At 48.4% G+C, this 12,558-nt stretch overlaps 1 long non-coding RNA gene across 1 annotated transcript; it reads left to right on the forward strand.

Annotated features, from left to right (window-relative positions):
- Positions 1 to 7,321: 7,321 nt before the first annotated feature.
- On the forward strand, positions 7,322 to 12,100 carry LOC123111175 (uncharacterized). Its single transcript, XR_006454235.1, has 3 exons — positions 7,322 to 7,818; positions 8,566 to 9,984; positions 10,612 to 12,100. It is a non-coding gene; the product is annotated as an uncharacterized lncRNA (long non-coding RNA).
- Positions 12,101 to 12,558: the final 458 nt, after the last annotated feature.

A 12,558-nucleotide genomic window follows, 5' to 3' on the forward strand; every position in this document is an offset into this window, starting at 1 on the left:
GAAGGTTCGCCTTCCCGTCACCTTCGGGGCACGCGACAACTACCGCACCGAGCTCATCGACTTCAACGTCGCCCACATTCGCCTGCCGTACAACGCCATCCTCGGGTACCCGGCGCTAGCCAAGTTCATGGCCGTAACCCACCACGGCTACAACGTCCTCAAGATGCCAGGAAGTGGCGGGGTCATCACGGTGCCCTGCGAGGAGAGAGACGCAGTGTGCTCCCTGGAGCGAGCCTTTCAGGCCGCATCACTGGAAGACCCAGACCGCGGAAGCAGGAGGCCTCCCGAGGCCGCCCCCAAGAAGAAGAAGACATCATCCATCCCAGCCCCTCTAGAGGCAGGCCCCTCAGGGCCCGCGCCTGCTCAGGGGGAACCTCCTTCCATCGCATAGGGAAGCGCGCCCGGCGCCCTCCTCAGGCAGGGCTCGGGGGCTCTCCCCTAGAGGGCCGCCGACCTCGCCAAGGTCACGAGGGAGGTGCTTGGGCACCACGTGGAGGCGTGTCTCAAAGCATGTTTCCCCCAAGAAGGAGCAAGGCAAGGAGGGCCAAGCCCTCAGGAGTTCGTCAGCAAGGCCATTCAGGAGTTACAGGAGTCAAGGGTCATGAAAGGCAGCCGCCGCCTACCCACTGTTGCCCCCCATCCAGGCGAGGATGGTGGGCTGCGCGTCTGCATCGACATACCAGGGCTCAACCGAGCTGCGTCTCAAGAGTGCTTCTGGCCCTCGCGAGTGGGATGTTGCGAGGGTCCACCCCACAGCTACGTGTGCATGCCTTACGGCTTGCCGAACGCGGCTGCTGCGCACCAGCGTCTCATGAGGGCCATCCTGGAGGTTCAAGAGGTCAGGCACTCCGTAGCCCTGGCGGAGATGGAGATGGCCCGCGAGGAGCCGCCAGCGCGTCCGGAGCCTCCTGAGGCCCCTGGGCCTGGGGGCTCATGAGGATCGGCTCCCGCAGCCCACCGAGTCTGCTACACCAACACCCCTCCGTCCCCAACATCATCAGGTGACATCTTTCAAGTTTCATTTCAGGCTGGGAGCGCCCTAAGGGCCGCATTATTCCCAGGCTGCGTGGGTCCGTCCCTGCGGCGTGTATCCCTTTTATTTCATGTTCTTAGCTTACCTTATTGGGGCGCCCCTCGGGCTGCATCATCCCCAAGTCGCTCGGGCCTGACCCAACGGCGTGTACCCTTCTTGCATTTTCCCTAGGGCTATGCTTTCGACCCATCATGCTTGTTATTTAGTGCCTTTTTCTCCTGGGTGTCAGAATCTTGGGCGTTAAAGGGGGGGTGCCTAAGCATCGCGTCTCGGGGCTCCTACCGGCTCTCCGGCCCTCACCCTCTGGTCTTGTCCATGGCATCACGACCTGGCATGCCAGCGACGGTTGAGACCAGCTAGAGAGCCGGGACCCGAGGACGTAGAGTTTCGACATCTAACCCAGCTTGCGCATTAAAGGGGGGGTGCCTGAGCATCACGACTCAGGGCTCCTATCGGCTCTCCGGCCCTCACCCTCTGGTCTTGTCCATGGCATTGCGACCTGGCATGCCAGCGACGGCTGAGACCAGCCCGAGAGCCGGGACCCGAAGACGTAGAGCACCGGCATCTAACCAAATTTGCAGGAACACATTCCAAGGTAAGCCTAGTGCCGGGCGCAACCCGCCCTGGGGTTGGGACCCGTGAGTCCCGCGCTGGCTCACGGGTGCCCCAATACACCTCGCCAGGCCTTTCGTGCCTCGTCGCCTCTCCAAAGCAACTAACGGCTAACTGTCGATTGCCACGGCGAACTCTCGTTCCTTTTGTGATGAGCCTGCAGGGTCCCTCCAAGCAGCGTTGCCAAGCGAGGCCCTCACGGTGCCTTCTTCACACTCGTCCGCGCAACCCGCTTGCACGTTAAAGGGGGGGCGCCTGAGCATCGCAACTCAGGGCTCCTACCAGCCCTCCAGCCCTCACCCTCTGGCCTTGTCCACGGCATCGCGACCTGGCATACCAGCGACGGCTGAGACTCGCTCGAGGGCCGGGACCCGAGGACGTAGAGCGGAAAGGGGAGCAAAGGCGAGAGGGGAGGAGCACGTGAGGACCTCGCCAAGCAACCCCCCGCCGGCCAAGGCACGGACCTAGCACCGCACCAGGAAGCGTTTCCTGACCCTCGAGATAAGTCACTCTCCGGAAACACTAGTTATCGCAGCACCATCCCCGCACCCAATGCAATCCCGTGTTAGCAACGTCGCTCTCCTTTCTCACCGAATGATGGCCGCTTGAGCGCTAAAGGGGACCTCCTGAGCATCGCGACTCAGGGGCTCTCACCGGACCTCGGGCTGCTCACCTCCTGGCCTTGACCACGGCATCGCGACCTGGCATACCAGCAACGGTTGAAGCCGCCTTGGGTCTGGGACCTGTCGGCGCAGAGCATCAAGCCCTCATGAGGTCTGAAAGGAAGAAACTAAGCTAAAATGGAATAAGCATCTCGCACTGCTTCGCAATAAGGATCATATTGACAAACGAAGCTACAAACATCTTACAAGCCCTCGCGGGGTACATTCTTGGCTCCTCGCAGGAACAAAAGATGCGAACTCTAAGGGGTCCAAGCTATAGAGGTCGTCGCGACGGACGCCATCATCAACAGTGGGTCGCCCAGCACCGGCGCCAACCCCATCCAGATCAGGGGTGGCGACGGCCTAACGAGCCAGCCCTGCTCTGGGAGCGGCACAGGCTCGAGGGCTCGTAGCTGCCGTCGCTCGTCTCCGGAGCTGGGAAGAGCTCGGCGGAGTCGCTGGATCCACCAGCGCCTCCCCCACCTGGGGAGCTGCCGGGGGAGCGGTTGGCCGGCCTCTGTCTCACCGCTGCAGGGTCCCGACCGCCTCTTACGGGGTAGCACTCCAGCCGGCGACCCTCCGCATGGAAGACCTTGAAGGACATCACTGAAGCACCGTCGTACTCCAGATGGATCGCGAGGGCGCCCCTTGCTCTGCAGACCCGGGCGATCTCGCCCCAGCCTCGAGTCATGAAGACCTCGCCCGGTGCAACGACCGCGACCTCTGCCCCGGTCGTGAGGGTGCTGTAGCCGGCGTGCTGCAGTCAAAGCCCCAGGGGTTCCCCCTGACGGATGACGAAGGCGAAAAAAGGAGGGAGACGAATCCAAGAATTAGGAGGCATGGTGGCGCGAAGCACAAACTCTCGGGAGGAGCCTTCAGCGTGGACATCAGGGGGGAAGACGCACACCTTCGTGACCCGCCGGTGCCGACGGCAGCGCCGCCCGTGGCGTTCGGTGTCGGCTCCTTCAGAGCCATCGATATGCACATACAAAGGAAGCGGGAACCCTGGTGGTGGCCGCTCAAACCAGGGTCTGAACGCTTCCAGGCGAGCGCCCTCGCCCCGCTGCCAGAGAGCAAGCCGCTTCTTCGGGGGAAGCGGGTCAGGATCCTCTTGGGGAGCTTTTCCCTTCTCCTCCGCGGAGAACCGGCGGATCAGAGCTATTGCAGCAAGACGGAGCAAGACCCAGGAGGGAGGAGAAGCAGAGGGAGTAGCCTGGAGGGGCGCACGCCGTTCCGTACTTATAACCGGCGAAGACCAACCGTCGAGTTCCACGATCACAGGTAATCATGACCCGCTTTGCGTGCAGGGACTTGTCGAATCTGTGCGGTTACCAAGGCATCATGGGGAAGCGGAGGCGCCCCCGACCAACCGACCGCCACGCGGCGCCCAAGGCCGCAGGCTGTTAGGGCCTGCGACGCTTCGGACTTGCCCTTTCGCCTCTCTGCTCAGCCAAGTTCGGGCGCGCCGTGGGCCCGGGGGCTACTGTCGGCATTCTAGGAAAGGGGGTCCCCAGACTTGCCTACCTGCGGCCTGCGGCGTGGCTCAAAGGAGGCCCAACACAACCCATCTTCATCAACGCAAGCTCAAGACCCTCACGAGGGGCCAAGCCTCGCGGGGCGGACGACAAGGAGCTTCCTCAGGCACGGCCTCGTCAGGCTGGCTCACGAGGAGGTGGAGAGTTCAAGGCGGGGTACCTCGCAAGGTGCCCATGACGCAAGACATGATGACCAAGGGCGCCAGTCGGGCGCCAGCCCGCGCAGTGTCCTCCCTTCCTCTTTGGTGCAAAGGGGGAAAGCGAAGGCGAGAGCATCAAGCAAAGGCATCCATTTCAGTGCAACAAGACCAAGACCAGCCCAACGGCTGGAAGGAAGTCATTGTGGAGCCCAAGCAGGCGTCACCACTAGAGCCTTTGACAGGCGAGGACCAACTTTAGTCAGGATAGGTGTACCCGCTGTTCCCCTTTAAAATGGCCAATTGTTGGCGCCCTTCCCGCTAAATATTTGGGAAGAGGCCCAGGGACTTTGCCTATAAATAGGACTGGCCACCCCCAGGGTAGAGGCAATCGGGATCCTCACCAAGAAACCAGTAGATAGAGCGATTGAACTCCTCCCAGCAGTTCGTCGCACCAGCCAAGAATAGACCCTCGCGAGGCTGTTCTTCCTTGTATTGTTCATCATCAAGCCCAAGAGGCAATCCACCACACCACACACTAGAGTAGGGTATTACACCACAATGGTGGCCTGAACCAGTATAAACCTTGTGTCTCTTGTGTTATTCTGTTTGGTAGTTTAGATCCTAGTGATTCGGTGAGGAGCAAGCCGGTAGAGGGTTAGATCTCCGCGCGCACCCCAGTGTTCGAACCTCAAGGGTCTGCCGGAGCCCGAAATCCTACATTTGGCGCGCCAGGTAGGGGTGCGCCGGAATTTGCCTTCCGTCGTCTCGTTCTTCTCCGACCATCGCATCCATGTCTGACGCTCGTCGGGCTCGCGCCGAGCGCCCGAGCCGCCCTTGCTTCCCATGTCGCCTAGACGGCTCCCGTCGGCGGGCGCCCTCGTCGTTCCCCGTCACCTGCCGTCAACGCCGCCACCGGCCCGACAGGGAATGAACAGCAAGCATCATCCCAGCATCCGTCCATGAGGCGGGACGGTCGCACTGCCACACCCTCGCTCACCCGCGCTGGTTCTTCGTCACGCGCGCCCCGCGCGGCCATGGAGGCCCGAGCTGCGCTCATCGCGGCAAACGAGCTCCTGCACTACCGCCCCATCGACGACGTCTACGAAGAGTGGCTCGACCGAGTCGCCGAGCTCGTCCGTGCTGCCGGGGGCTCCCCCGCGCCGTCGTTCTCGCTGCATCGCGCCCCGCCCTGCGCGGGAAATAAAGCTCCTGGGGCGCCTCAGCCGACTCCTCCTTAAGAAGGCGCCCTGGCCCCAAGGCGCGCGGCCTCTTTTGTAACATTGCCCCTTCTCTCTTTTTCTCTCATTTTTTTATTTGGGCCTTCTTTTTTTATGGCCTCTTTTGTTTTCTTTTTTCTTTTTTTTTTCGTTCGGAGTCTCATCCCGACTTGTGGGGGAATCATAGTCTCCATCATCGTTTCCTCACATGGGACAATGCTCTAATAATGATGATCATCACACTTTTATTTACTTACAACTCAAGAATTACAACTCAATACTTAGAACAAAATATGACTCTATGTGAATGCCTCCGGTGGTGTACCGGGATGTGCAATGATTCAAGAGTGACATGTATGAAAGAATTATGAACGGTGGCTTTGCCACAAATACGATGTCAACTACATGATCATGCAAAGCAATACGACAATGATGGAGCGTGTCATAATAAATGGAATGGTAGAAAGTTGAATGGCAATATATCTCGGAATGGCTATGGAAATGCCACAATAGGTAGGTATGGTGGCTGTTTTGAGGAAGGTATATGGTGGGTGTATGGTACCGGCGAAAGTTGCGCAGCACAAGAGTGGCTAGCAATGGTGGAAGGATGAGAGTGCGTATAATCCATGGACTCAACATTAGTCATAAAGAACACACATACTTATTGCAAAAATTTATTAGTCATCAAAACAAAGTACTACACTTATGTTCCTAGGGGAAGGGTTGGTAGGAGTTAACCATCACGCGATCCCAACCTCCACACAAAGGATGACAATCAATAAATAAATCATGCTCCATCACATAACGGTTCACCATACATGCATGCTATGGGAATGACAAACTTTAACACAAGTATCTCTCAAGTTCACAACTACTCCACTAGAATGACTCTAATATTACAACCTCCATATCTCAAAACAATCATAACAAATCCTTCTCATAGTATTCAATGCACTTTATATGAAAGTTTTTATTATATCCATCTTGGATGCCTATCTTATTAGGACTAGTTTTATAACCCAAGCCAATTACCATGCTGTTATAAAAGAGACTCAAAATAATATAAGTGAAGCATGAGAGTTCAACAATTTCTATAAAATAAAGCCACCGCCGTGCTCTAAAAAGATATAAGTGAAGTACTAGAGAAATATTGCCTAGCTCAAAAGATATAAGTGAAGCACACAGAGTATTCTAATAAATCATGATTCATGCATGTCTCTCCGAAAAGGTGTCTACAGCAAGGATGATTGTGGTAAACTAAAAAGCAAAGACTCAAATCATACAAGACGCTCCAAGCAAAACAAATATCATGTGGTGAATAAAAATATAGCCTCAAGTAAAGTTACCGATAGACGAAGACGAAAGAGGGGATGCCTTCCGGAGCATCCACAAGCTTAGGCTTTTGGTTGTCCTTGAATATTACATTGGGGTGCCTTGGGCATCCCCAAGCTTAGGTTCTTGCCGCTTCTTATTCCATAGTCCATCAAATCCTTACCCAAAAGTTGAAAACTTCACAACACAAAACTCGACAAAAAATCTCAGGAGCTCCGTTAGTATAAGAAAATAAATCACCACTTTAAGGTACTGCTGCAAACTCATTCTTTATTTATATTGGTATAATATCTACTGCAACTTTTTCATGGTTCATACCCCCCGACACTACCCATAGATTCATCAAAATAAGCAAACAACACGCGAAAAACAGAATCTGTCAAAAACAGAACAGTCTGTAGTAATCTGTAACTCTCGAATACTTCTGTAACTCCAAAAATCCATCCAAATTAGGAAAAACTGATACATTTGTGTACCAATCCAGATCTAAAATAATCAGATCAAAATCACCTTCTATACCTATATTAGTTTCAGACTCCCTAGAAATTACCATGTTAATTAGAAATTATGAGCCGTTAAATTGGTGGGAGCAAGTTATTACGGTGGAGATTAACCCATCTATTTTTCGCTTAATCACGTACTTAACTCGGCTAAAAAAAGTGAAGGCCCACGTTCCTTTCATCATTGCTGTACAAAAAGAAGCCCAACAGGCCTTTCATCACCGTTGTAAAAAAAGACCTTCATCGGTTGCTAAAAAAAGAAGCCCTCCTTCCGTATCCCTAACCTTGTGACGCCTACCATCGTGCCGCCACTTCCCATGGATCGCGCCGCTGCTTCCGATGGATTGTGCCGCCACTCTGCTCACCACCGTAGTCGTCACAGCCTATCCCAGCAGTCGTCGCTGCCCACCGCATCCAACCGCTGTCGCATCTCACCGCCTCCACCGCCCCCATGAATCACCGCCTCCACTCTCTTGGACCAGCATGCTGCGGTGGATGCTTCCGGTCCCGTTGTGGCGACACGGCTTGTCAAGGGAACACGGTAAGGCGGATTGTGTCCCGTTCGTTGATCTGCCCCACTTGCTTCTGCTCCTCTCCCATCAACCGTCATGTCAACATTTACCACGACACACGACGTTCTCCTCTTCTGCGACGATGCTTATAAGCGACAATAATGGTGTCCTGTTGTGGCCAAACACTCATCGGAACGCTGAAGCACGGAAGTGCCCGGAGAAGATCGCTCTCCGCTTAGCAAATTCCACCGTGTTCTGAATGGCTGCCCGACAAGGTGATTTTCTTCTCTGAAGTTCTCTCATGAAACTTGGGTGGCATGGAGCGGGTGTGCTAGGTGGAGTGCCACTGGATTGTTGTGTTAGTGGGGAGAATCTGCTCTCCTGGAACTTGGTTTTGGCAAGGAATTGTGCCAATACCACTATCCTTTGGCTTTGCAATGGTGATCTATGCAGTTTTGTTTTTTCAAATCATGGTGGTTTAGTTAGTTTGTTAACAGGTGCTTCGGTTAGGACTAATAATCGAGAGTGGTTGACTGGATTGAATTTCGCAAAGGACAATACAATTTTGTTATAATTGGTGATTTAGTTAGTTCGTAAAAAATAGTTCATAGGATCAACTGCTATTTAGCCTACTATAGTATAGTTGTGTGGATTGTCGGTGATGAATAATGATATTTCATGAATAATACTCAATGCATTGGTTACTGTTGTCCAGTGTCCTACAGTTTAGTATGAAGAACTTGACCTTTGTTTGACAAGAAAATGTGTGTGCCAATTCGCACACGGACTGATTTTCTAGAACCAATTTAGGTTGTGATCATTAGTGCGTCTTCAAAGCTGCTTGACATAACATAAAATTTGATTTTTACTAATCTGAAATCGATCCTAAGCAATGCTAAGTAGACCTTTGAATTCTTAATAAGGAAATTACACAATCTGTTTTGTGTGCCATAGGATTTAGTGTTGTTTGAAGAATTTTTTCTTCAAACCAATCAGGTTGATGATTTTAACTGTCGATGCAGACGCTCTGCCGGATGTTCATCATCAGCGCCAGTCATGGGTTCGGGCTACTGTGGAACTCATGGCATCAACCATATGAACCTGCATGTATTTGATAGTTTGCTCGATCAGTTTTATGCCTTCCACTACAGCTAAGGCTACAACGCAACTTCATTGAGATTTTTTCTATAGGACTCGGATTAATAATCCCCAACAATACGGTCACGCTTCTTATAAATTTCAGGTATAAATACATTTGTGATTTTCTGTATGTTGTACTACTAAACTGTGTGCTATACCAAGCATGGCATCTGCGCCTTTTCAGATATGAATGCATTTTTCAAGAGAATTTATCTAAGATGTAGTATATAGAAAGGTACCTAAAATGTTAGCTTATATTGCCAACTCTTGAAAATATACGGGCCTTTTACTTTTTTGCCATGAACCATGGGATTTCATGAATAATACCCAATGCATTGCTTACTGTTGTCCAGTGTACTACAGTTTAGTATGAAAAACTTGACCTTTGTTTGACAAGAAAATGTTTGCTAACTCCCAAACGGACTGACTTTCGAGAACCAATTTAGGTTGTGATCATTAGTGCGTCTTCAAAGCTGCTTCACATAACATAACATTTGATTTTTACTAATCTGAAATCAAGCCTAAGCAATGTTAAGTAGACCTTTGAATTCTTAATAAGGAAATTACACAATCTGTTCTGTGTGCTGTAGGATTAGTGTTGTTTGAAGATGTTTTTCTTCTTACCAATCAGGTTGATGATTTTGACTGTCGATGCAGATGCTGTGCCGAATGTTCATCATCGGTGGCAGTCATGGGTTCAGGCTCCTCTGGAACTCATGGCATCGACCATATGAACCTTCATGTATTTGATAGTTTGCTCGATCAGTTTTATGCCTTCCACTACAGCTAAGGCTACTACGCAGCTTCATTGAGATTTTTTCTATAGGATTTGGATTAATAATCTCCAATAATATGGTCATGCTTCTTATAATTACTTTCATGTATAAATACATTTGTGATTTTCTGTATGTTGTACTACTAAACTGTGTGCTATACCAAGCCTAAGCAATGTTAAGTAGACCGTTGAATTCTTAATAAGGAAATTACACAATCTGTTTTGTGTGCTGTAGGATTAGTGTTGTTTGAAGATGTTTTTCTTCTTACCAATCAGGTTGATGATTTTTACTGTCGATGCAGACGCTGTGCCGGATGTTCATCATCAGTGGCAGTCATGGGTTCAGGCTCCTGTGGAACTCATGGCATCGACCATATGAACCTTCATGTATTTGATAGTTTGCTCGATCAGTTTTATGCCTTCCACTACAGCTAAGGCTACTATGCAGCTTCATTGAATTTTTTTCTATAGGATTTGGATTAATAATCTCCAATAATATCGTCATGCTTCTTATAAATACTTTCAGGTATAAATACATTTGTGATTTTCTGTATGTTGTACTACTAAACTGTGTGCTATACCATGACTGCGCCTTTTCAGATATGCATGGATTTTTCAAGAGAATTTATCTAATATGTAGTATATAGCTAGAAAGGTACCTAAATGTATATTGCCAACTCTTGAAAATATACGGACCTTTTACTTTTTTTGCCGTGAACCTAGGCAGCTTGGGACGGAGTAGGTGTCAATAGTAAGTATATACCAGAACATTTTTTTATGATTGCTAGAACAATATTTCTGCGATATTGTATATACTAACATAGTGACCGTGGAGTACTAATTCAAAGTATATACTATTGTACTGTATTTTGTCTAAATACCATCTATATCAAAGTAGTACATAGACTGCTCTTTGTGCACGGCAGTATGTAGCATACAAAATTAAATCAAATGGGTATATAACATACACTTTGATAAAGTAAGTATATACTTTTTTTCTGGTGCAGTATATACAACATTTTCGTAAAGCAATATATAGTGCTTTTTAAGTGAACCAGTATACTACTTTTTTTATTCAGTATATACATAATCTTTTAGTCGATATATACTACTCTTTCTGAGTAGGTATATACTACTGTTCTTGATATATAAGGCAACCTGCAAATTCCATGCCGCCATTGTGGACCAGTGCATGCCATGCCAACATTGTTTCTTATTACCACCGTTGTTGACAATATTGGTGGTGCCGTCACATGGATCAATCAGTGCACCCCACGCTGTCGCTTTGTCGACGAGATAGTAGTGCCGTCTTATCCATCGATCAGTGCACCTACTTATTAACGTCGCATCGGCTATGTGAATAGCTGCGTCAGTGGCTTTGCACCTCGATCCATATTACTTTCATGCAAAGCCTGTCATGTTTGTCTTATGTGCAGGAATAGGCAAGCACAACAGAAGACCTGATCATAGACACTCATAGTCTGAGGTAAATACTCCTTCAATGCAAGCTGTCAAATAGTTTTCTTTTATCTTGAAAACTGTAAATTTATTTAAAAAATTGTGGTAACAAATTTATTAAGTTATTACGTGGGAGAGACCATCAACTAATAATAATATATAAAACAAGGGTAGGCTAGGAAAAAGATACATCATTCTTAGAAAATTGTACTAACAAAGTTGTTAAGTTATTACGTGGGAGAGACTCAACTAATAATATAAAAACAAGGGTAGGCAGTATTATCGGAAAGATTGGACGCTACTTCTTCCTCCAGGCCCGAAAGAGATCACGCTTCTCCACCATCTCTTCCTCTCCTGGTTAGAAAACAACCTCAATCAATTTTCCTTATTTGTAACTTTTTCGGCTGTGCTAATGGAGCTTATACTAAAAACTGTTTTCCTCATCTGCATCAGGTTCATTTTCTTACAATATTTTGTTATATGTTTTTCCATGCAGGTTTATCTTGAATACACAATAACTTTGGATTTGAGATCACTTTGTTTTGTACCATGTGCTTGGATAGTGTTGTGCTCTCCAGGGATGCAATCCCGGCTCTTCTCACTAGAACCTATGGATACCTCATGGAGATTTGTTGGAGCATAATCTTCTAAATGTACAACCTATGTATACATATGGACATCGGAGGGAGCATAATTATGATCATCAAGCGAGCTTATAAAAACCTGCTGTCTAAACAGACTACAGTAGCATGAAAGAGGCTAATGTCAGTTGTCAACGTCGTCACTGGTCAAGTTACTAATCAATTTTTGTATCGACAAAACATGTCCAGGACCCTCCATGAGGGAGTTAACATCTTCAATGGCCTTCCCAATCTCCAGTTACGGCAGATGTTGTTGCTTGATATGCCGGTCCGCCACAATCTCCTGTTCATGGAAGTTCCTTGCCAAGCTGCCATGTCCTGGCCGTTGAGAATTGACTTCTCATGAATTTTCTTCTAACCTTTTTTTTTCAGTCAGCAGATAGTGCAGATAGTTAGGCGGTGAAACACTTGACAATGAAGATGTTTGTCAACTACTAAAACATTGATGGTTTCTGTTATACTGTATATCTGAATAAACAATTTTGCGGGCAATTTTTTTGCATAAGTAAAGGCATGTGAGAACTGCTAATGCTTGAGTGTCGTGGCCGCTGCACTTCTAATTTTCTGTCAATTGTGTGTGAGAACTACTAAATCGTAGATTAAATATATGGCAGAAAATCAGATGGAGGGAGTAGTTTTTTTTGTTTATGTTTTTTTAATCGTTGTTGGTTCGGACAGCTACTACAACTTTATTATAAAGGATAATCTAGCAGAAAAGTTAATGGAAGATGGTGGTGCCATTACTCCAAATCTTTGTTTTATTCATGTTCTCCTCCAACTGTGTTGTCTATATCTTTTCTATCTTTTCTTTCACACCTATTATTTGTATAAAGTCTATACAATTAAATTATCTGTAGTCTGTTTTTGCCTTTTTGCCTTTTTCTTCATCAGCGAGTAATTTACCAAACTATTAAACTTCAATGCTAAATATAACGTGTTGGGAGGTGCTTCTTTCAGATGCATATATATAGTAAAAGTCTGAAGCATGTATTTCCTTCCAC

The sequence above is a fragment of the Triticum aestivum genome, chromosome 5B (genome assembly GCF_018294505.1).
Source record: "Triticum aestivum cultivar Chinese Spring chromosome 5B, IWGSC CS RefSeq v2.1, whole genome shotgun sequence".
Classification (NCBI taxonomy): domain Eukaryota; kingdom Viridiplantae; phylum Streptophyta; class Magnoliopsida; order Poales; family Poaceae; genus Triticum; species Triticum aestivum.